At 47.0% G+C, this 20,381-nt stretch overlaps 1 protein-coding gene across 7 annotated transcripts in view; it reads right to left on the bottom strand.

Annotated features, from left to right (window-relative positions):
• PPP6R1 (protein phosphatase 6 regulatory subunit 1) overlaps positions 1–20,381 on the bottom strand; it is a 1,096,922-nt gene that overhangs the window by 388,243 nt on the left and 688,298 nt on the right. The gene's annotated exons all lie outside the window — the stretch shown is intronic.

The following is a 20,381-nucleotide window of genomic DNA, read 5'->3' as shown; positions in this document are numbered from 1 at the left end:
AGGAGGGCAGGTGCGCCTCTCCCGGTCCCTCAGTCACAGCTTTACCGTCTTGCGGTCTTCTTTCGCCTGTACAGTGGATCTACGTGTCAGGCAGCTTCCTTCACTCTGCAGGGGCGGTAGGTACTCTCCTTGCAGCCACGCCGAGTTTAACTTTAAACCTACGAATTGACCGCTGCAGTCAAGGGTCTGCGCACAGCCTGTATTGCCATCAGCACACAGCGGTCACCATCTTGTCAGCCGCTGCTCCATCCCTCAAAAGCACACCACCGCCAATCTTTGCTCGAAAACAGGCTCGATCTTGTTGCCTGTCGCTCTTCAGTTGCTCATCCTACATTTATGGTGTGCTAGCACCCACCAGAAAGGATAGTTCTTGCCAGGATTGGCGTTACAGTCAGAGAAGCCATTTTGCTAGTCAAAGAGCAAAGCTTTACACATCTCTGCATCCACAGCAATCCCCTGCTATTTCACTAACAGTAGAAGTATAAACTAGCAGGACAGTGGAGGGAAGTCGGATTTATTTTAGCATTTGGCTCAGGTCCTGAGAGTCACAGCCATGACTATCTTTGCTGAGCAGTAAACCAAGATTGCCTGATCTGCTAGGTCAATTTAAGAACTAATGAAATGATTCAGCAAGAAAAACCCTTTTTAAAATCTCTTGAAAGTTCTTGGATGCCCTGCCCTGTATCCTTTGAGCTCTGTGATAGGTCGCTGTGTGAGTGATCTTCAAAAGTAATTTGTAAGACGTTCGCCGTGCTAGATACTTCAAGCACCATTCCTGCTAGATGTCCCTGTGCAGCCACATCGGAGACAATGGAGCGGATACTTGGCATTTCCTCAAAGCAGAAACTGCAACTGAATCCAGATGTGGGTCTCTTTGTAAAATAAAACAAATAAACATCTTGCTTCCAGGGTTTATATATCTTCAGCAACCTTCGAGAGGCAGTGTCAGGTGATGTAATCAGGCATGTTTCAGAAACCATGAATCCTGGTGCTAACGGCAGGAGTCGTTCTGCAAGGACTCTCAGATGCAGTGTCTCCAATATCCCAGATACTGTTATTTGGGGGGATTGCAAATTGTTAACTTTTGTCAAAACTTGCTCAAAAGTGGTAATGTCATTCACAGGAAATGCTCTGGGCTGTGAATCCGGAGGAGAGGTTGGTGTTTACAATGTAGAAACAATGTCTGATGTGTGTGAGTGCGCTATTGTTTATTTATTTTGTGGGTCAAGAGTCTGCTATTGGAGTACTTTGTACCAGAATCCGAACTCTCCACGATAGTATAACTATGGTGTATTAAGTAGGACAGCCAATTGAGGTTGTCCATCATTTGAAGTGACAGTGTTTGATTTGAAGAGCTCTTTGTTGAAGGCTTATGCCTTCTCCACCTAACCTGTTTCCAGGTATGACCATGAAAGAAGCAACAGCTAGACCAGGACTCCCAAGACGTTGTTACACAAGTTTCAGTGCGTCATCCATTGGTATTTTAATGACAGAACGAGATTTCAAAGCAGGATAATTTGATGGAGGTTGAACTAGATGATATGAACTGCAACAAGGTTTTCTGAGATAGCCCTCACTAAACGTACCAATGTTGAATGATTTAACACTGTTTAGCACAATGTCTGTGTGTACTTTGAAGTTGAATGTTGTGACTTCAACAATGTCCTCAACGGGGGGGGGGGGAGGAGCCTAGCGCGCGTCTATCCTGTCATAATCCTGGTTTTCTAGACGGGCTTTTGTCTATGATCTTGCGCTAAGGTGCCACTCGTTTTCCAAATCGAAATCGGACTCCGGGAACCGGACTGGTGGCGATCTGAAGTTGGCGGCCTTCTCCGGCCTTGGTCCCGAACTCGAGTTGGTGAGGTGCCCCCGGGTGCGAAGTGAACAACAGCGGCATGCCAGTCTGGGCCTGCCCCGGACCCCGTGCTTTCACTTTCGGTTTCGAGTTGATCTGCGGAAACGGACGTCGGGACTTCGGGTAAGCAGCGCCGAGGACGGAGTGCATGGCCTGATTCTCGAACTGTAAACGGGCCTCTTTCAGTTGGTGGCCCGGATCTCCTGCATTGGTCGCCTGGCCTTCCTCCGGGTGCTGGAGGGTGCTGACCTTGGTGGTCGCTGATGATGGCGGCGAGAGTGGACGGCGACAAGCTGAAACCCAAGTCTACCCGGAGGGGAGCTTATACCCAGGCCAACAACATGGACCGCTATGCGCAGCCAAAGGGATCCCCTAGTGGATCACAGAAATCGCCTGAGCGGCCCAAGGAGGCCTCGGGCGCATCGTCCGAATTGACTCTGCTGGATGTCATGGGGGCCATTGAGGAGATGAAGGAGACTGTGAACCAGCAATTTGATACCCTGGCTAATACATTGGACTCGGTGTTAATTGATGTGAATTTGGTCAGAGCGGACCTGTCCAAAACAAATGACCGGGTCGACTCATTGACTCAAGCGGCGTCGAGCCTAACTGTGGATGTGGCCGCTTTGCAGACGGAGGTGCAGAGGTTGCGGCTCGCCAGTGACCTGACTGATCGTCGCCTTGAGGATTCCGAAAGCAGGGCCAGGCGGAATAATGTCCGTATTATTGGGGTGCCCGAACGATCGGAGGAGTCTGCTGCGGATCTTTTTGTGGAGGATCTAGTGGTGACTCATCTAGCACCCAAGGGACTGAGCAAGTTCTTCGCTGTGGAACGGGCCCACAGGATTCCGGGTGGTGCGCCCAAGGTGGGTGCTCCCCCGCGGCCTATCATTGCCCGACTTTTTAATTTTCGGGATAGAGATGCTATCCTTCAGGCATCGAGGGTGGCTGGGCCATTAAAGTTTGAGAACTCTAATGTTAGCTTTTACCCAGACTTTACGCAAGCGGTTCAAAAGCAACGGTTGGGATTTTTGGCCATCAAACGGCGCTTGAGGGACATGGAGCTGAAATATGCGATGCTATTCCCGGCTAGGCTGCGGGTTGAGTTAGAGGGTTGCTCGCATTTCTTTGACCGGCCGGAGGCGGCTGGAGAGTGGCTGGATGCCCTACCTAGAGGTCGAGGTCGTGAGGGTCGGATGGCGGAGAGCGGAGAGCGCTCGACGGAGTAGGAATAGAACTGGGATCCTGGCTATGGACCGGACTGGTAACGCTTTGCACCTGTGGCTGCACTGGACTCCAGTTTGTAACACTTTGCCCTTTGGTATTTGGAGGTTGCGGGGGGCTTGCTGGGGCCCTTTCCTCCTTCTGGGGTTTTTCTTGTCTTCTTTGTAGTGAGTTTCATATTGGGGCGACAGGCACACTGCACGTTGGGGGGGCTGTTTGGGCTCACGCAGGGGTGCAGGGAGGGGGGAGTTTTGTTGGGGTTGATGGGGTGGGGTTGGGGTTTGTTTGTTTGCATCACAAGGCGGGGTAATGTTTTCTGTTGTGTTATTATGATTGTGCTCTCCGGGAGGGGGATATTTTGTGCTGGGGGGGATGGGGGGTAAGGGGTTGAGACTCCTTTTATGGAATGTGAATGGGCTGGGGACAGGATAAAGCGGGGGGTGGTCCTGCAGTTCTTGAAACGTATTTCGCCTGACATTGTGTTTCTGCAGGAGACGCCCCTCATAGGGAACTCTTTCCATGCCATGAACAGGCGAGGATATCGCCTTCTGGCCCATTCTGGTTTCACCTCTGGCTCGAGGGGAGTGGGCATTTTAGTTAGGACCTCTCTCCCGTTGGAGGTGGATGAGGTGCTCCACGACGACAGAGGGCGCTACACTGCGCTGGTGGGGAGATGGGAGGGTAAGTTGATTTTGCTGGTTACTGTCTACGTGCCGCCGGGCCTGCAGACGGCCACCTTTGCTGATTTGGGGCGCCTGCTACTTGGGCTTCCGGGGGGGGGGGGGGGGGGGGGGGGTTTGGTCTTGGGGGGGGATTTTAACGCAGTGGTTTCCGGAGTTGAAGATCGACACCCCCCTAGGGACCTCCCTCGGGCCCAGAACTGGCTGGGGGGCTTTCTGGATACCCTGGGACTGATCGATTGTTGGCGGTTGAAACACCCTGGACAAGCACAATATACCTTCCACTCCGGGGCCCACGGTAGTCTTTCGAGGCTTGACTATATGCTAGTGCCTGCGGCCCAAGCTGGGATGATTGGGGAGGTGCGATACTTGGCCCGCGGTATATCTGATCACTCCCCTCTTTTGCGACATTTAGATATTGCCATGGGGGTGGTGGGGAGGGTGGCGCCGATCAACCCCTGGTACCTACGAAACCCCACGATCCGTGCAGACCTGGTTAGGTCCCTGGAACACTATTTTAACGACAACGTGGGGTCGGTGTCTTCCGCCATCTCCCTTTGGGAGGCCTTTAAGACGGTGCTCCGGGGCCAGGCCCTGTCTCTCATCTCCCATACCAAAAACTGCGAGGCGAAAGAGGTGGTTCGACTAGAAAATGAGATCACCGAGTTAGAGATCGATTTGGAGCAAGGTGTTACGGATGACAGACTGCATGTGCTGGGGCTTAAACAGGCCGACTACAAGGCGCTGGTTACTGAATCTGCTGAGTATGAGCAGGGAGCAACAGGGGCGTTTGTACGATATGGGTGATAAGGCGGGGAAGTTGATTGCCTGGTTGGATAAGAAGGAGAGAGCGAGTCGAGTGGTGCCGGTTGTTGAGAGGGTGGATGGTGTGTGTGTGTGACGGACCCCGGTGATATTGTTGATTGCTTTGCGGAGTATTTTCACGGGGTTTACTCTCCGGTCTCTGAGCGATCGGAGGAAGACTCTCGCCTGCTGCTTAAAGACATTGCTTTGCCATCTCTATCTGATGAGGATAAATTATTGATGGACGCGGCCCCGTCGCCGGATGAGATTGCCTTGGCCATTCGCTCTATTGCTTCTGGCAAGGCCATGGGTCCTAATGGCCTTCCCATCGAATTATATAAGTTGCGCCCAGATAAGATTGCGCCGTATCTCCGGGACATGTTCCTTGAGGCACAGGCGGCGGGCTCCCTCTTCCCTGACCAACGTCTTGCTACTATTGTTGTTATCCATAAGGAAGGGAAGCCGCGGGATCGGTGTACTTCTTACAGGCCTATCTCTTTGTTGAACGCGGAGCCCAAAATCCTTGCCAAGGTACTGGCCAATCGCCTGATCCGGGTCGTGGGCGACCTGATCCATCAGGATCAATCCGGTTTTATACCCCATCGCAATACCGCTTTGAACCTGCGGCGACTGCATGGCGTCCTCGCTAGAGCGCCATTCATGCGTGAGCCGGCCATTTTGGCTTCCCTGGACACTACCATGGCGTTTGACACCTTGGAATGGCCGTATATTTGGGCAGCATTGGCGAAGTTTGGGTTCGGCCCGGGGTTCATCGGTTGGGTGAAATTGCTTTATGATAACCCACTGGCACAGGTGGTGGTCAACGGACGGGTGTCGGCTCCTTTTGCTTTGGGTAGGGGCACGCGACAGGGATGTCCGTTGTCGCCTCTTCTCTTCGCGCTTTGTTTGGAGCCCCTTGCGGAGTGGCTGCGGTGGCACCCTTCGATGCGTGGCCTTAGATGGACGCCGGAGTACGAGGATCGTGTCTCCCTATATGCGGACGATATCCTCTTGTATCTTGCATCTCCGCGCAAATCGCTCATTGTATTGGTGGATGTGTTGAGCTCCTTTGGTCGCAACTCCGGATTGGTCATTAACTGGGCTAAGTCTTGTGTGTACGTTCTCTCTGGGGAGGACCCCCCCCTTCCGCGGGGGTGCCCTATCCAGGTTGCGCAGTCGGGGTTTAAGTATTTGGGAATCTTTATAAACCTAGACCCGGTGGCCCGGTATGAGCGGAATCTTCTCCCCCCCTTCAGCGCCTAAGGGCGGATGTAGCGGGTTGGCGGCGGCTGCCGCTCTCGCCGCTCGGCCGGACGGCGTTGGTCAAAATGATGTCGCTGCCGCGCTTTTTGTACGCCCTACAGAACACTGTGGACGTAGTGCCGGCCCGCTATTTTCGGGAGGTGGAGTGTCTTCAGCGTCGATTGTTTTGGGATGGGTGGCCGCGGATCGCTCTCGCCAAACTAACCCTACCGTGGTACGATGGGGGGGTCGCTCTCCCTGATATTAAACGATATTATTGGGCCTCCCAGTTGGCTGCTGTCAATCACGGGATGTATGGGCCTGCTTTGAACCCGGCTTTTGAGATGGACAAATTGTTATTGCCAAGCGGGGATTATAATCGAGCACTATACTCGGGGTCCCTTGATGCGCGATTGACAGGCCCGACGCGGGTCGCGGTGCAGGTGTGGCATGCAGCCAATGCGGCGATGGGGTGGAGGGATCGCTTGACTCGGGCAACGCCATTGTACGCTTCCCGGCGTTTGGGTTATCTGTGTACTACGAAAGGCTTTGAGAAATGGGATATGATTGGTATCAGCAAGGTAGGGGATCTCTGGACGAAAGGGAAATTTAAGATGTTCGACATGCTGAAAACCGAATATCAGTTGAACGATAGGGAATACTTTCGGTACGCTCAGGTTCATCACGCCTTGTGTTCCGTATTCCCGGACGTTGCGGCTATTCCGGAGTCCTCCCCGTTGGAAGATAGAGTATTGGACGGCTATGTGCCGGATAGCACCATTTCGCTGATTTATAAGAAGCTTATCAATGATCGAATGGGTTTGCTGACCTCATTGCGGGAGACATGGATTGCCGACGGTTTGGAACTTGACGACGAGGATTGGGTGTCAGCGGTGGCCTCCCCGAAAGAGGTGGCTATCCCAGCCCGCTTGCATTTCGTCCAGCTTAAGATACTTCATAGAGTGTACGTCACGGGGCCTGGTTTGATGTGTATAGGGTATTCGGTGGATGGTCTGTGTAAGCGAGGCTGTGGACTACTGGGGACTTTCCTCCATATCCTGTGGGAGTGTCCGGAGTGTGCATTAGCGGCCGGCCTGTTGGTTGTTGGCCCATACTTGTATGTCTCTGAAACTGTAATAAAGGTTTTAAAAAAAACAAAAAAAAATAACAAAAAAAAACCAATGTCCTCAACAGGAATGTGTAGCAGACATCAAACAGAATTGACAGGGATTTTGATGCGTAAGTTACGTGATTTCTTGCTAAAACACACACTACAGGTGTCCATGGACATTGACGGAGACTACAGTGGAAGATCATTTTTACTGGGCTCCTATACTTCTCCCTGCTTTGCTCTCAGGGAGATACCCTCTCTGGCCTTCAATGTTCATTTGAGCAATTGCTCCCTAACAAAAACTCTGCACAGAACGATAATCTGAGGTGCACACCTCACGGGGTATGGGACTTATTTGCAGCCTTTTTCAAGCAGTTTCTATTCCAAAAGCAGCTAAAGTCAGGTCTATTACTTAAAATACTTTTATTTACGGAAAAAGAAAGAAACCAAAATGCATAAAAAAAGGTTAAAGGCCCTAGTTGCCAATGCTCAGGGATACTTTTAAAACGAGTCAGAAAAGATAACTAAAGCCAATCCCAGAGCATGGGATGATGGATCTGTAAAACTAATTGGCTATTAGTGCATTTTGGCTATTTTTCTCTTTGGAGGGACACAAATGAAGTAATAGAATATTTTTGGTTTGACAGACTGCAGTATTTACCTGCATTAAAAAAAATGCATCACCGATTCTAAATAAAGCATGTTACTTAAGTTTGTTAACAATAACTTTCTTTCCATATAATAGCTCCCTCAGTCTGCTAGTATGAGCCACATCATTGGTACCCACTTGGGTGAGGAAATGTTTGCATAGGTATCCTTTCACCAGCAATATGTGGTGCTGAATAAGAGTCTGGAAGTGATATTGATTCTCTACATGTGGTGCCAACAAAGCTGGCAATGTCAAATCAGTCATGTTTTTGTAGACACCACAAAGGCCAAGGATGCAAGGACTAAATCAATTAAAACCTTAAAAGCAGAAAAGCATCCTCAAGAGAGGAAGTGGCATGGTTACAAAGAATTTGCAAGACCTGTGATATCAATCAGAAACATCAAAGGTACGCAACATGTGCTTCTAATGAAACCACTCATTTCAAAACAAGAAACTCTGAAGAACAGCCATCTCAAATTGAGATTGCACCCACTCCTGCCCATTGAGGCAAAAAGGTTGTGCAAAGGACAACAAAGCAGTCTAGGTAGCCTTTCAGTAAATGGACTGAACAGACGCCCCTTGAATTAAAGCTGAAGAAGCAAATTTCCACCACACAGTGAGTATGAAAAGCCTTTCGGTGGATCCTTTTCAGGCATTTTATACCAGAGTTTGATTTACAGGGGTATTCATCTAGATCCAACATGTTTTACTCACTGCCTCACTGATGGAAGATCAGTCAGAAGAAATCGACTCAACAACATGGAAATGGGAACATCAGAGTCATGGTGATTTTATTTTCAACTTTATGACCTGCCGTCTGCATGTTTGTTCACATAAAATGTTACAGCTATGTTGTCTGTCAAGACTTGCATCCGCTGACTTTGTAACCTTAGGAAGACCTCTATCGCGAGAGAGAGAGAGAGAACGAGAGAGAGAGACACCTCACCTAAATCCAGGATAGAGTCTGAAACATCAAAATCATAGCCGCATATTGACTCGGGAAATTGAGGCCTAGACTACCAGATTCTCAGGGGCATGGGAGAGGAAGGCTGGGTCCCCAGGCGTGGGGGGATGGCTGCAAGAAGTGGTCCAGTGCACAGGAATACCTGTGCAAGGGTTGGCACAGACCCCAAGCAGGACCTCAGAGGGCTTCATTGAAGGGTAATAACGGTTGTAATGGGGATTACACTCTGGTTGAAGCACCTTCATCAAAACGTTTGTTTTGACTTGAACCATGGGCAGCTGTAGATCCAGGACCCACCATCATGAAGGAGGCCCCTTTCTCTGTAGCCACTGTGGAAAGAAAGAGGAGGCCAGTGTCTGCTGAGGTTTTCAAACCACTGGCATCAGAAAGTTCATCAAAAGTTGATAATCGGCCATGGCCTCTGCTAGGAAGTCTGAATTGAAATAGGGATCCTTAGATACCCTCCATTTGTGTTCCTCAGTGAGCCATTCAGTGTAATAGGGCCTTGCTCCAATTTAGGCTGTATGGGCCTGATCGACGCTGGTCTGGCTCCGTATTGTTGTTGGGAATTATAATAAGTTCAGGGTAGGAACAACGCCACTGGAGCGGTCCCTAGAGGCCGCCAGGGATAATTTTGATTCGCCAACTGATCCTAAGGGGTCGACTGGTGCTGAGGGTGGACCCCCCTAGAGCCCCCCGGACTCGTGGGACCCATAGGTGCTCCAGAGGGGTTTGATAGCCCAAAATGAGAATTAGAGCCTCATAAAATTCATTGAGGTGGAGTGGGAGGGGGGGGAGGGAAGGGGTTGCTTCGACTCTGGGTAATTCGGGGGAAGCGCAGAGTGGATACAATATCTGACATCAGCAGCAAAGGGACCACCTGCGAGCAGAGTTGGGACTTAAGGCATTGCTCCCTCGTGGCGTCTGAAGATTGGGAGGGACGAGAAGTCGAAGAGTGCTTTGACCTATTGTGGGACTTACCAGAAAAAGTCCTGCAACCGGAAGAGGTACAGCACGTGCAATTCCAGGATCGGTCCAGAGACCTTTCATGCAAACGGGAGCTGGCGCAGTCACATGACGAGCGGTCAGAAGCTTCATGGTCCGCTCTCTGATGACCTTCGGATTCATGGATCTGCACTCCATTAACAACACAGGGTTATGGCCATTTTCAAGGTACCACAATCAGATCAAGTGGTGGTCTATCAACGACATCTGTCGAAGGTAAGCTCCGCAAGGCTTGAACCCAGTGGGTTTCTTAACAGTTGTCGATAAATAGGTAGAAGTCAGTCCAAAAAATAACTGAGGGGAGCTTGATCTGGATCGGCGCTGATCGCGTGTAAATGAAGGAACTGAAGTCAGCGCACTGAGGTGGGTTCTGTATAGGCACCGTGCATATCCCTTCCGGTGTGAATGGTGCAACTGATGCCATGCAGAGCCAAACGTCACCTACTGTTGCACAAGAGGAATTGCTCAAAGATTTCTAGATTCAGTCTGACGCTTGGTAATATTCTAGGGTAAAGAATCTGCGGCTAGTAGTCTATCTGATAGCAACACATACATTATTTTATAAGGACGAGAAAACATACAAATCAAATAGTTCTGAGCTTGGCAAGCTGGTGCAATGGTTAATTTCTTACAAAAAAAAAACACTTAAATCTGCTACAAAAATAAACAGAAGTAGGAGGAAACGCCACCTGAACATGGCAGCCATATTACTGCAATCATTTAAATAAATACAAATAAATTAAAAAAACATTGCATATAGTTTTATTTGAACAGTACTGGGGTGTCGAAACAGGCAGGTGTATGCAGCACAGATTTAGAGACCCTTTTTTACTTTTAATGTACTTGCCATAAAATAGGATTATTTGCACAAAGAAAAGAATTTGGGTTTGAATTACTGCACTTAAATACCCACTTTAAAAACACAAGGATGACTTAAAACTATAAAAGCAAGATACAAAATGGAAAATGAAAATTGATTGCTAAGTAAAGTATTGCCCCCTCCAGACTTGCGCTTCTTTGCTGACTGGCGAATGAAGGACAACATTTTGCAGTTGATTAATGACACTAAAGCATCTAATGATACACTATTGATGAGGGAACTATTATAACCTATGATTGCATTGGAGGTAATGGTTGGAAAAGTGTTTCAAAAGAGGCCGTATATTGACCTTAAACAGGAAATATCATTCCCTGTATCGGGTTAAAATACAAGCAATACATAAGGACCAAGTAGAACTCACAAGGTTGGGAAAAGAGGTGGAACTTACTGAAGACAGATGTTTCGTAAATTTGTGAAAGTAGTCTATCGGAAGACGAATTAACAATGAAACCAATTTTTTTAAACGAGTTTCAGCTTCTCAGAATAGGATGAATAAACACACCACCTCCAATGAGAGGAAGAGGATGTGGACGCAGAGGAGGAGGAGGAAACAAAGGAAGAGGAACCAGCGCAGGAAAAGGAAAATTGCAAGCAATCCCTGTGGAAACAAGCAGGAGTGGAAATATCACGCAAACAATGATGAATATGGTAGATAATACAATTATTAACTCATCAACCAGAATGTTGACTGTTGAGGAAGAGGACGCCTTTGAGGTTGGGTTTTACATTTTGCCCAACTACTAGGTTTGACTAAGTGCAAACAAGAATAGGCCTATTCAAACTGGTGCAGGAATTAAATGAAAACATTTCTTGTCTAAAGTCAACAAAACAAGCAACAGTAGGAACACAACGCTACCGGATGATTACAATTTAAAGACAGGTGATGTTGGCATGCTTGTAACATTACACAAACAAGAAAATGGCAGCACAATAGAGGAGAAGAATGTAGAAAAAGGTCTTAATGACTTAGAAATTATATACAATATAAGTATCAAGAATAATTTTAAACCCAGATCAACATTAACAACTCATTTGACATAGGACATGATAGATGCGTTTCATGACAATACAATAAGAGAATGGAAGAAATTGAGAAAAGCAACATATAAGTACAAATATAATCTAACATGGTCACAAGCAGCAAAAACATTGGCAGAAGATAAGAGCATAATAATTCGCCCTGCAGAAAAGGGAGGGAATGTGGTGATTTTGCCTTACTGAGATGTATAAAACAGAGGCTATAAGACAGCTTAACATGCACTGTTAAAAAACTATCCCCAAAGATGAATACCACCTAAAAATAGAGACATTTTGGGAGAAATATTTGAATTGAAAAGAACAAGGGTTATTAGAACAGCAAGAACATAAATATCTTAAATGTGATTTTTCCCGTACTTTACCTGTTACCAAAAGTGTATAAAGATGTCAACAATCCGCCAGGCAGACCTATTGTATCTTCAATAGGAAACCTTATTGAGAACTGTTCAAAATTTACACATTTCATTAGATCTTATTTGATAATGTTACCATTGTTTGTCAGAGATACTAAAGATTTTCTGATGAAAATTGGAGGAATAATTTGGGAACAGGATTACTGTCTTATGACACTAGATGCGGCATTTTTATACACAAGTATTAGACACAAAGATGCTATGAAACATTAGTTAAGAGCTATACCAATATGTCTTTTGTCACATACTAATAAGTTACCAGACATGGTGAGATATTGTTTTGAAAACAATGTGTTCATGTTTGATGATATATTGTTTAGACAGAGACAAGGGACAGTGATGGGCCCTTTTTTGCCCCAGGTTATGCAGGGCTCATGATGGGCTGGTGGGAGGAGCAGGTGTCTATTGCAGAGGAAATTCAGGAAGAATTTGAGCATGCAGAGTTGTGGCTGCGTTTTATCAATGACTATTTTATTCTTCTGGCAAGGATCAAAAGAAATGGCTGAGGAATTTATTAATAATCTAAATAACAATGACTATAATCTGAAATTCACAGCAGACATGACCAATTATGGAAATACCTTCCTGGATATCCAAAGAGAGATGAGCAATAATAAGGTAATTACAAGATCAGCAGGGAACACTATTTTACATGCCCATAGTTATCATGCAGAACTTTTTAAGTGAAGTATTCCATATGGGGAACTCCTGAGGGGCATGTAGAAATTGTAGTACTTAAGAGGCGTTTGCCAAAGAACAAGTGAATCTCACCATCATAATTTGAGAGAGAGGGTATCCCAACTGGGTGTTAAAGAAAGCAACAAAAAGGGTTAAGTAGAAGAATGGGGACTCACTATTTTATCAGTATACAGACACTCTTGCAGAAATCTGAGGGGGAATTTGATTTATCAATACTTACAATGATCATCGAAGAAGGTTAAAAACATATCAGGAAATAGGCAGATGCTGAACTGCAATTCGGTGATACAAAATTTGATAAGTGATACGCCAAACATCACATATAGAAAAGGTAGATCCCTCAGAGATCATTTGACGTAGAATGAATTCTTGGAAACACTAAATAATAGCACATTTTACTTAAAAGGATTGTATCCGTGCAAAAATTACAAAGCTTGCAAAAACAGTGAAAATGTCAAAGAATATTCTGTTCCCTATGGAAATGGTGGGAAAGAAATCAAGAAATTTCTCAGCTTTGTCGTTAATGTTTTACAATGCCCATGCAGTAAACGTTATTTGGATGTATCATCCATCCTAGGAAGAAACCTATCTTAGAACATATGAGGTCAATAGATGGCTAGGCATTTTGCCGAATATAATTTCAGCAATAGAAATATGCGGACATAATTTGCTATTGCACAAGTAAGGAGGGAACCAAGCCCTCGCATTGAGGAGAAAATAATCTAGGTACATTTTTGATGTGGTAACAAGAACTCCAATGGGACTCAACATTGAAGAATAACTTATAATTCATATAGGTGATTAGGGAGGACTTGTACTAACTGCTTGTATTGTAACATTTTTCTTTTTTTCAGGAGGGAGGAATACAGTATATTGATTTTACCCACGACATTTTATCTCCCGTTTTGTTTGGAGGAAAAGGCAGGGGAGTTTGTTGAAGAAGCAGAGTTGGGTACAGTAGGCTGGTTGACAACCCCTCTTTTCTTTCAGGAATGGGACTTCTTTCACAGATAAGCAACATATTTGGATTATCAGATGTGTGTAATCAATATGGGATTTGATTAGGAGATAGATAAAGGTTGAATTATTGATTAATGTCCATGAGGAATGTGATAGAGAGAATAATTACTAGTAATTGCCCACTGAGGCTTAATTTGATTGAAATTGTTGACACAGGTCTTACTATCGAGTCAAGCTGTGACTTATAAATTTTGGAATTTTGAGAAAATTATTCTGTATGACTCTCACATGTTCATCACGTTTGAAAAACACTAGATGAGAAAGTAGCATCATAGGCTGAAGTCTCAATCTCATGCTATTCAGAACTGCTAACATTTGAGAGATGATCACAAGAAATGTATTAGGAGAAATTTCAAAAGTATTAAGGATAGAATTATAATTATCATAGAGATTGTTTTTTTTTTTATATGTGCCTGTAAGTAAACAATGGTGTTTAGTCCTTCTATTTTCACTAGGCCGGTACTGTATATAAGGAGCACTTCTGTTTTTGCAACGATAATCGTGAACAAGACCAGGAGTACTCGAAACGTTTCTTGTGTTGGGGCAATAAACCTTTTTCTGTATAGCACACCTGAGTGCACGTTTCTCTTGCTTGAGAGGCTTTGAGATATAGATCTATATTTTTATACTTCTCCCAAATAAAATGTAATGGGCACTCACGGAGTGCTTAAAAAGTAGCTTATTCTGTCAGCACCCTCGTTAACAACAGACTAATTTCGGGAAACAGCCTTGTTCACTGTGATTGCTTAACATGTACCCCACCCCTAGATAGAAAAATATAAATCCTAGATCGACTACATCAAAACAAACCAATTATGTACATAGACACGGGTCGAGCTTTCACTAAAGTAAAGACACGATAAACGGTTTATCTTGAAATAGTCTTGGTTTAATGATTTACATCTTATCGTGCTAAGGTTATTTGACAACTCAGTATTCTTCTATTTCCATTTTGATCAACAGAGCCACAACTTGCCAAAGTACTTATGTATAACCAATCATATTATAATAAATATGTAATTATGATATAACAACAGAAAAAAGTTATTTTGCCTTGAATGTAATCCCCTCACCCTTTGATTGGTTTATATATTACAAGCCCATATATTATAATCACTACACTTCATTTCTCAGACTTTTATGTGTAGTTGGTAAATGTATGATGGGCTCATACAGTACATTTGATGATGGTTCCTATATCCCTATACTAGTTCTCTGCAGCCATATGTTTGTGCATTATAACAATCATGCCCTGAATGGGCAAAATGGCTGTCCTTGTCTACTAGTGCTGTTCGCTTGATTCTCCTATATGGACCGAAAAAAACCTCATCACTATTCAGACGTTCCAGTATCTTGGTTTGGTAACTAATGATGTACAAAGACTCCAATCTCCTGAATGTCAAAACTGTTTCTTCTCCTTTTCCCTGGGGGGCGTGGGGGGCTGATCCCTACTGCTTGCATGGAACATCTCAAGGGGTCTAGACACTGGATAAGGTGCATCCTCATTGGTAATGTCTCATATATGTTACAAGATATGGTTTCGGGATGTATGTGTTGTGCTGCCTATGCATTTGTTATTGCACGGACTGACAAGTTACTTACCTTTGCTAACACCTTATCTGCTAGAGACTATCTAACAGCAGACTCCTTATCTTAGAATTATCTTCAGGGGTCAGACTGGATCCGAAAACTTTTTTTATGAGCAGTACCCCTGCACTACGGTAGGTGGCGTAGTTCGGCTCCGTGTGGAATTGTAATCGCAGGAAGGAGTAGTTTCTTTTCTGTAACTCCAGTATCTCTGTTATAGTCATAATCTAGTGAATAGTCCCTCCCATGTGCGTGGACCCCGGAGCAATAAAAAATAATCTCTAAAGGTGACAAATCATGCAGACCTGCATACACCTTTAAGAGAGAATTTAATTTAAAGACAGATAATGCAGCCTATACCCACAGGCTACACTGTCCAGTACTTCAACTAGAATTCCACCAACATCCACAAACAGCACTGCCTGTCTAGCTTTTCCCCACATAGGAAAAAACCTGCCTCTACCAGCAAAAAGCCTCTGGAATGATAGAGAGGAAGGAGTGGACAGACAAGGCCCATAGGCTGCCATTATGTGGCTTAGAACAGGATACTGTGCCTTTAAGAAAACTTTCCAGATTTCCAGAACTTTCCCCAGTATCCCAGAATGCCCAGCAGGTCCCCTTTTACTTTCAGTTCTTTTTGAAGGCGTAGCACGCCAGACCTGTAGCATTCCTTACATTAACATTTCTCTCTCCACCGGCGAGGAGGGCGGGCGCTTATGACTATAACAGAGATACCCCTACTACAGAACTGGAGTTACAGAAAAGAAACTACTCCTTCTGTAGTAGGGGATCTCTGTGTATAGTCATAATCTAGTGAAGAACAAGTTACTTACCTTCGGTAACGCTTTTTCTGGTGGATACAGTATCTGCCTGTGGATTCCTCACCTTGTGAATATCCCCTGCGCCAGCATTCCACGGAACTTTTCTTCCCCAGCATTCCACGTCGACGTGGGCGACGTCACAATACATCGGCTCCGCACGCGACTCCGTACGACGTCATCGGAGCCATAAGAAGCCCACGTCGGCGTGATGACGTCAGTTCCACCCATTTTTTCCGTGCCTTCGAGGCGAACAGGTGAACCAACGACAATCCCAAGTATACACAGTATATAGAAAAACCAATACATATACATAGCATACAAAACAAAGGAATGCTAATCAAACAAGCATTACCTACAAATGTACAAGAGAAAATATAAGCATTTCAAACAAGACCTATTTCATGGTATACAAAAGGTGGACAACGGGGAGGCGGGTGGGTTGGTGAGGAATCCACAGGCAGATACTGTATCCACCAGAAAAAGCGTTACCGAAGGTAAGTAACTTGTTCTTCTGATGGATACATCTGCCAGTGGATTCCTCACCTTGTGAATAGATTCCCACAGCAGTCCCCACTCCCGGAGGAGGGTGTCCACCTTCCTATACCAGAAAGTCTTGCAAGACAGAGCGCGCGAAGTGGCCCTCCCTCCTCATCTCAGAGTCCAAGCAATAATGCTTTGCGAAAGTATGGAGGGAGGCCCAAGTCGCGGCCTTACAAATAACTGCCACAGGAACACCCCGGGCCAGAGCAGATGTTGAAGACTTAGCTCTAGTAGAGTGAGCACGAATACCCTCAGGAGGAGTCTTACCAGCCAAGGCGTAGCAGATCTTGATGGTCAGTATAATCCACCTTGACAGCGTGCGCTTGTGCACCGCTCTATCTTTAGAACGACCAACGTAGCCAATAAAAAGCTGGTCATCCATACGAAAGTCCTTGGTCCTGTCCAAATAAAAACTCATAGCCCTCTTCGGGTCAAGGCGATGGAGTCTTTCTTCTTCTTTGGAAGGATGAGGGGGTGGATAAAAAACAGGGAGGGTAATAGACTGCCCCAAATGGAAAGGAGTAACAACTTTTGGCAGGAAAGCAGCCCTGGTCCTGAGAACCATCCTTTCAGCATGTAAGGTAAGAAAAGGAGGTTTGGAACTAAGAGCTTGAAGCTCACTCACCCTCCTTGCCGAGGTTATGGCTACAAGAAAAACCACCTTAAAGGACAACAGCCTCAAAGGACAATTATGAAGAGGCTCAAATGGGGACCCCATTAAAAAGGTTAAGACAAGATTAAGGTCCCACTGAGGCATTACAAATGGAGTAGGAGGAAACATGTTTGTAAGGCCCTTGATAAACCTCAGAACAACCGGAGATTTAAACAACGAAGGTTGATCTGGAAGGCACAGAAATGCCGATAAGGCCGAAAGGTAGCCCTTGACCGTGGCCACAGCACAGCCCTGCTGAGCCAAGGAAAGAGCAAACTGAAGCACATCAGAAAGATGAGCCTTTAAAGGGTCAATGGACCTCTCTCCACACCACTTTACAAACCTAGACCACCTGTAGGAGTATATGGACTTGGTGGAGTGTCGCCTGGCCGATAAAATAACGTCCACCACATCAGGTGGGAGAGAGAAGGAACTCAGGTTGCCCCGTTCAATCTCCAGGCATGAAGGTGTAAGCTCTGGAGGTGGGGGTGTAGAACCTGCCCCTCCGACTGCGAGAGGAGGTCTGCCCTCAGAGGGAGACGGAGCGGAGGGCACGAGGAGAGGTGGAGAAGATCTGTGTACCACACCCTTCTTGGCCAGTCCGGGGCGACCAATATGACTTGGGCCCGGTCTTGGCGAATCTTCCTCAGAACCCGAGGAATCAAGGGTATGGGAGGAAACGCGTAAAGGAGTCGTGAGCTCCAACTCAACTGAAACGCGTCCCCCAACGCCCCCTGCATCGGATACTGGAGACTGCAGAATGACGGGCAGTGCGCGTTCTCTCGGGTGGCAAACAGGTCCACCCAAGGAGTCCCCCACGTCCGAAAGACGTGACGAACCACCTCCGGATGGAGCCTCCACTCGTGGTCAGCGGAGAACTGCCGACTGAGACTGTCCGCACGCACGCACGTTCAGCACCCCGGCCAGATGATTTGCCATCAGACAAATCCGATGGTCCTGAGCCCAGGACCACAGCCGCAGGGCCTCTCTGCAGAGACAAAGAGACCCTACCCCTCCCTGTTTGTTTATATACCACATCGCGGTCGTGTTGTCCGTCAGGACTTGAACTGACTGACCGCGAAGGGAAGGGAGAAAGGCCTTGAGTGCCAAACGAATCGCCCGCAATTCCAGAAGGTTGATATGAAACAACCTCTCCTCTGGAGACCAAAGACCCTTGATCTCCAGATCCCCCAGATGAGCCCCCCACCCTAGGGTGGAGGCATCCGTTATCACTGTGGCCACCGATGGAGGTAGATGGAAAGGCTTTCCTTGGGACAGATTGCCCTCCACGCTCCACCAAGACAGATCCGCTGCAGCTTCTCCGGAGATCTTGATCGACTCCCCGAGATCCCCGTTGTGCTGATACCACTGCTTGCGGAGGCACCACTGGAGCGCCCTCATGTGCCAGCGTGCATGGTTGACCAACAGAATGCAGGAAGCGAACAGACCGAGCAGGCGAAGGACCTTCAGAACTGGAACAACCGCTCCACTGTGGAATAAAGGGACCATCTCCTGAATGTCGAGAATCCTTTGAGGAGGAGGGAATGCTCGACACACAGTAGTGTCCAGTACTGCCCCTATAAACAGGTTGCGTTGAGAGGGCACCAGGTGAGACTTGGGCACATTGATCGAAAAACCCAAGTCGAATAACAGCTGAGTTGTCACCTGCAGATGACGCTGCACCATCTCTGGGGACTCTGCCTTCAGAAGCCAGTCGTCCAGGTAGGGGAAAACCGGAATCCCCGACCTCCTGAGATGAGCAGCCACCACTGCCATCACCTTTGTGAAGACTCGAGGTGCGGTAGTAAGACCAAACGGGAGGACCGCAAACTGATAATGTTGCGACCCAACCGTAAAACGGAGATACTTCCTGTGCGACTTCAGGATTGGGACATGGAAGTACGCGTCCTGCAAGTCGAGCGACACCATCCAGTCTCCTTGCTGCAACGCTTGAAGAACCTGCGCAAGGGTCAGCATCTTGAACTTCTCCTGTTTCAGGTAAAAATTCAAGATTCTGAGGTCCAGAATCGGACGCAATCTGCCGTCCTTCTTGGGGATCAGGAAATACCGGGAGTAGCATCTCTGACCCCTTTCCTGCTCCGGAACCACCTCTATTGCGCCCTTCTGAAACAAAGCTTGAACTTCTTTCTGCAGGAGAAGCAGGTGGTCCTCCGAGCAATAACCTTGGCAAGGAGGGTAAGGGGGAGGAAACTCCCGAAAGGGAAGGGCGTACCCAGTCTCTACGAGGTTCAAAACCCAAAGGTCGGTTGTAACAGATTTCCAACCCCGTAGAAAGTAGGACACCCGACCCCCCACAGGTCTTACATGATCCGGGATGGGGGATCTAGGGCTGCTTCCCTGAAGCCTCATTTGGAGCAGAGGAGGAGGAGGAAGAAGAGGGGTTACGACCAGAACCTCTCCGACCCCTTTGCTTCCCTCTATAGGAGCGATAGAGGGGATTCTGCTGCTGTTGTTGCTGCTGTTGTTGTGGCTGTCGGAAGGAGCGAAAGGATGACCTTCCGAATCCCCTAGCCTTACGGAAAGTTGAACCTCTCACAGGAACCTGCAGACCCAAGGACTTCGCCGTTAACCTACTGTCCTTAAAACGTTGAAGAGCAGAATCTGCCTTCTCCCCAAACAACTTTTGTCCATCAAAGGGAAGATCCACCAGCGTGGCCTGGACATCTGCAGAAAACCCTGAGGAACGGAGCCAAGCTTGTCTCCTTGCGGCAATGGACGACCCCATAATTCTCGCCACAGAGTCCGCCGTATCCAGCCCAGACTGGATCACCTGCCTGGCAGCTGCCTGAGTGTCCGCCACAACCTCCATGAAGGACGACTTATCCCCCTCAGGTAACTTAGGGGCCAGAGTTTTTATAGAGTCCATCAGGGCATGAACATAACGCCCCAGCAAGCACGTAGCATTTGATGACTTTAACGCCATACTTCCTGAGGAGAAAGACTTTTTGGCCGCCTGATCAACTTTCTTTGACTCCCTATCAGCAGGAGATTGGGGGAAAGCACCCGAAGCATGTTTAGAACATGAAGCCTGCACCACTAGGCTCTCCGGAGAAGGATGCGTGGATAAAAAATCCGGGTCTCCTGGCGCAACCCTGTATCTCCTTGCCACCTGCCTGCAAACTGCTGGAGCTGACAGAGGCTTCTTCCACACCTCCAACACTGGTTCCAAGAGAGCC

Source organism: Triturus cristatus, chromosome 7 (genome assembly GCF_964204655.1).
Source record: "Triturus cristatus chromosome 7, aTriCri1.1, whole genome shotgun sequence".
Lineage (NCBI taxonomy): Eukaryota > Metazoa > Chordata > Amphibia > Caudata > Salamandridae > Triturus > Triturus cristatus.
This window is presented reverse-complemented; position numbering and strand designations above follow the sequence as displayed.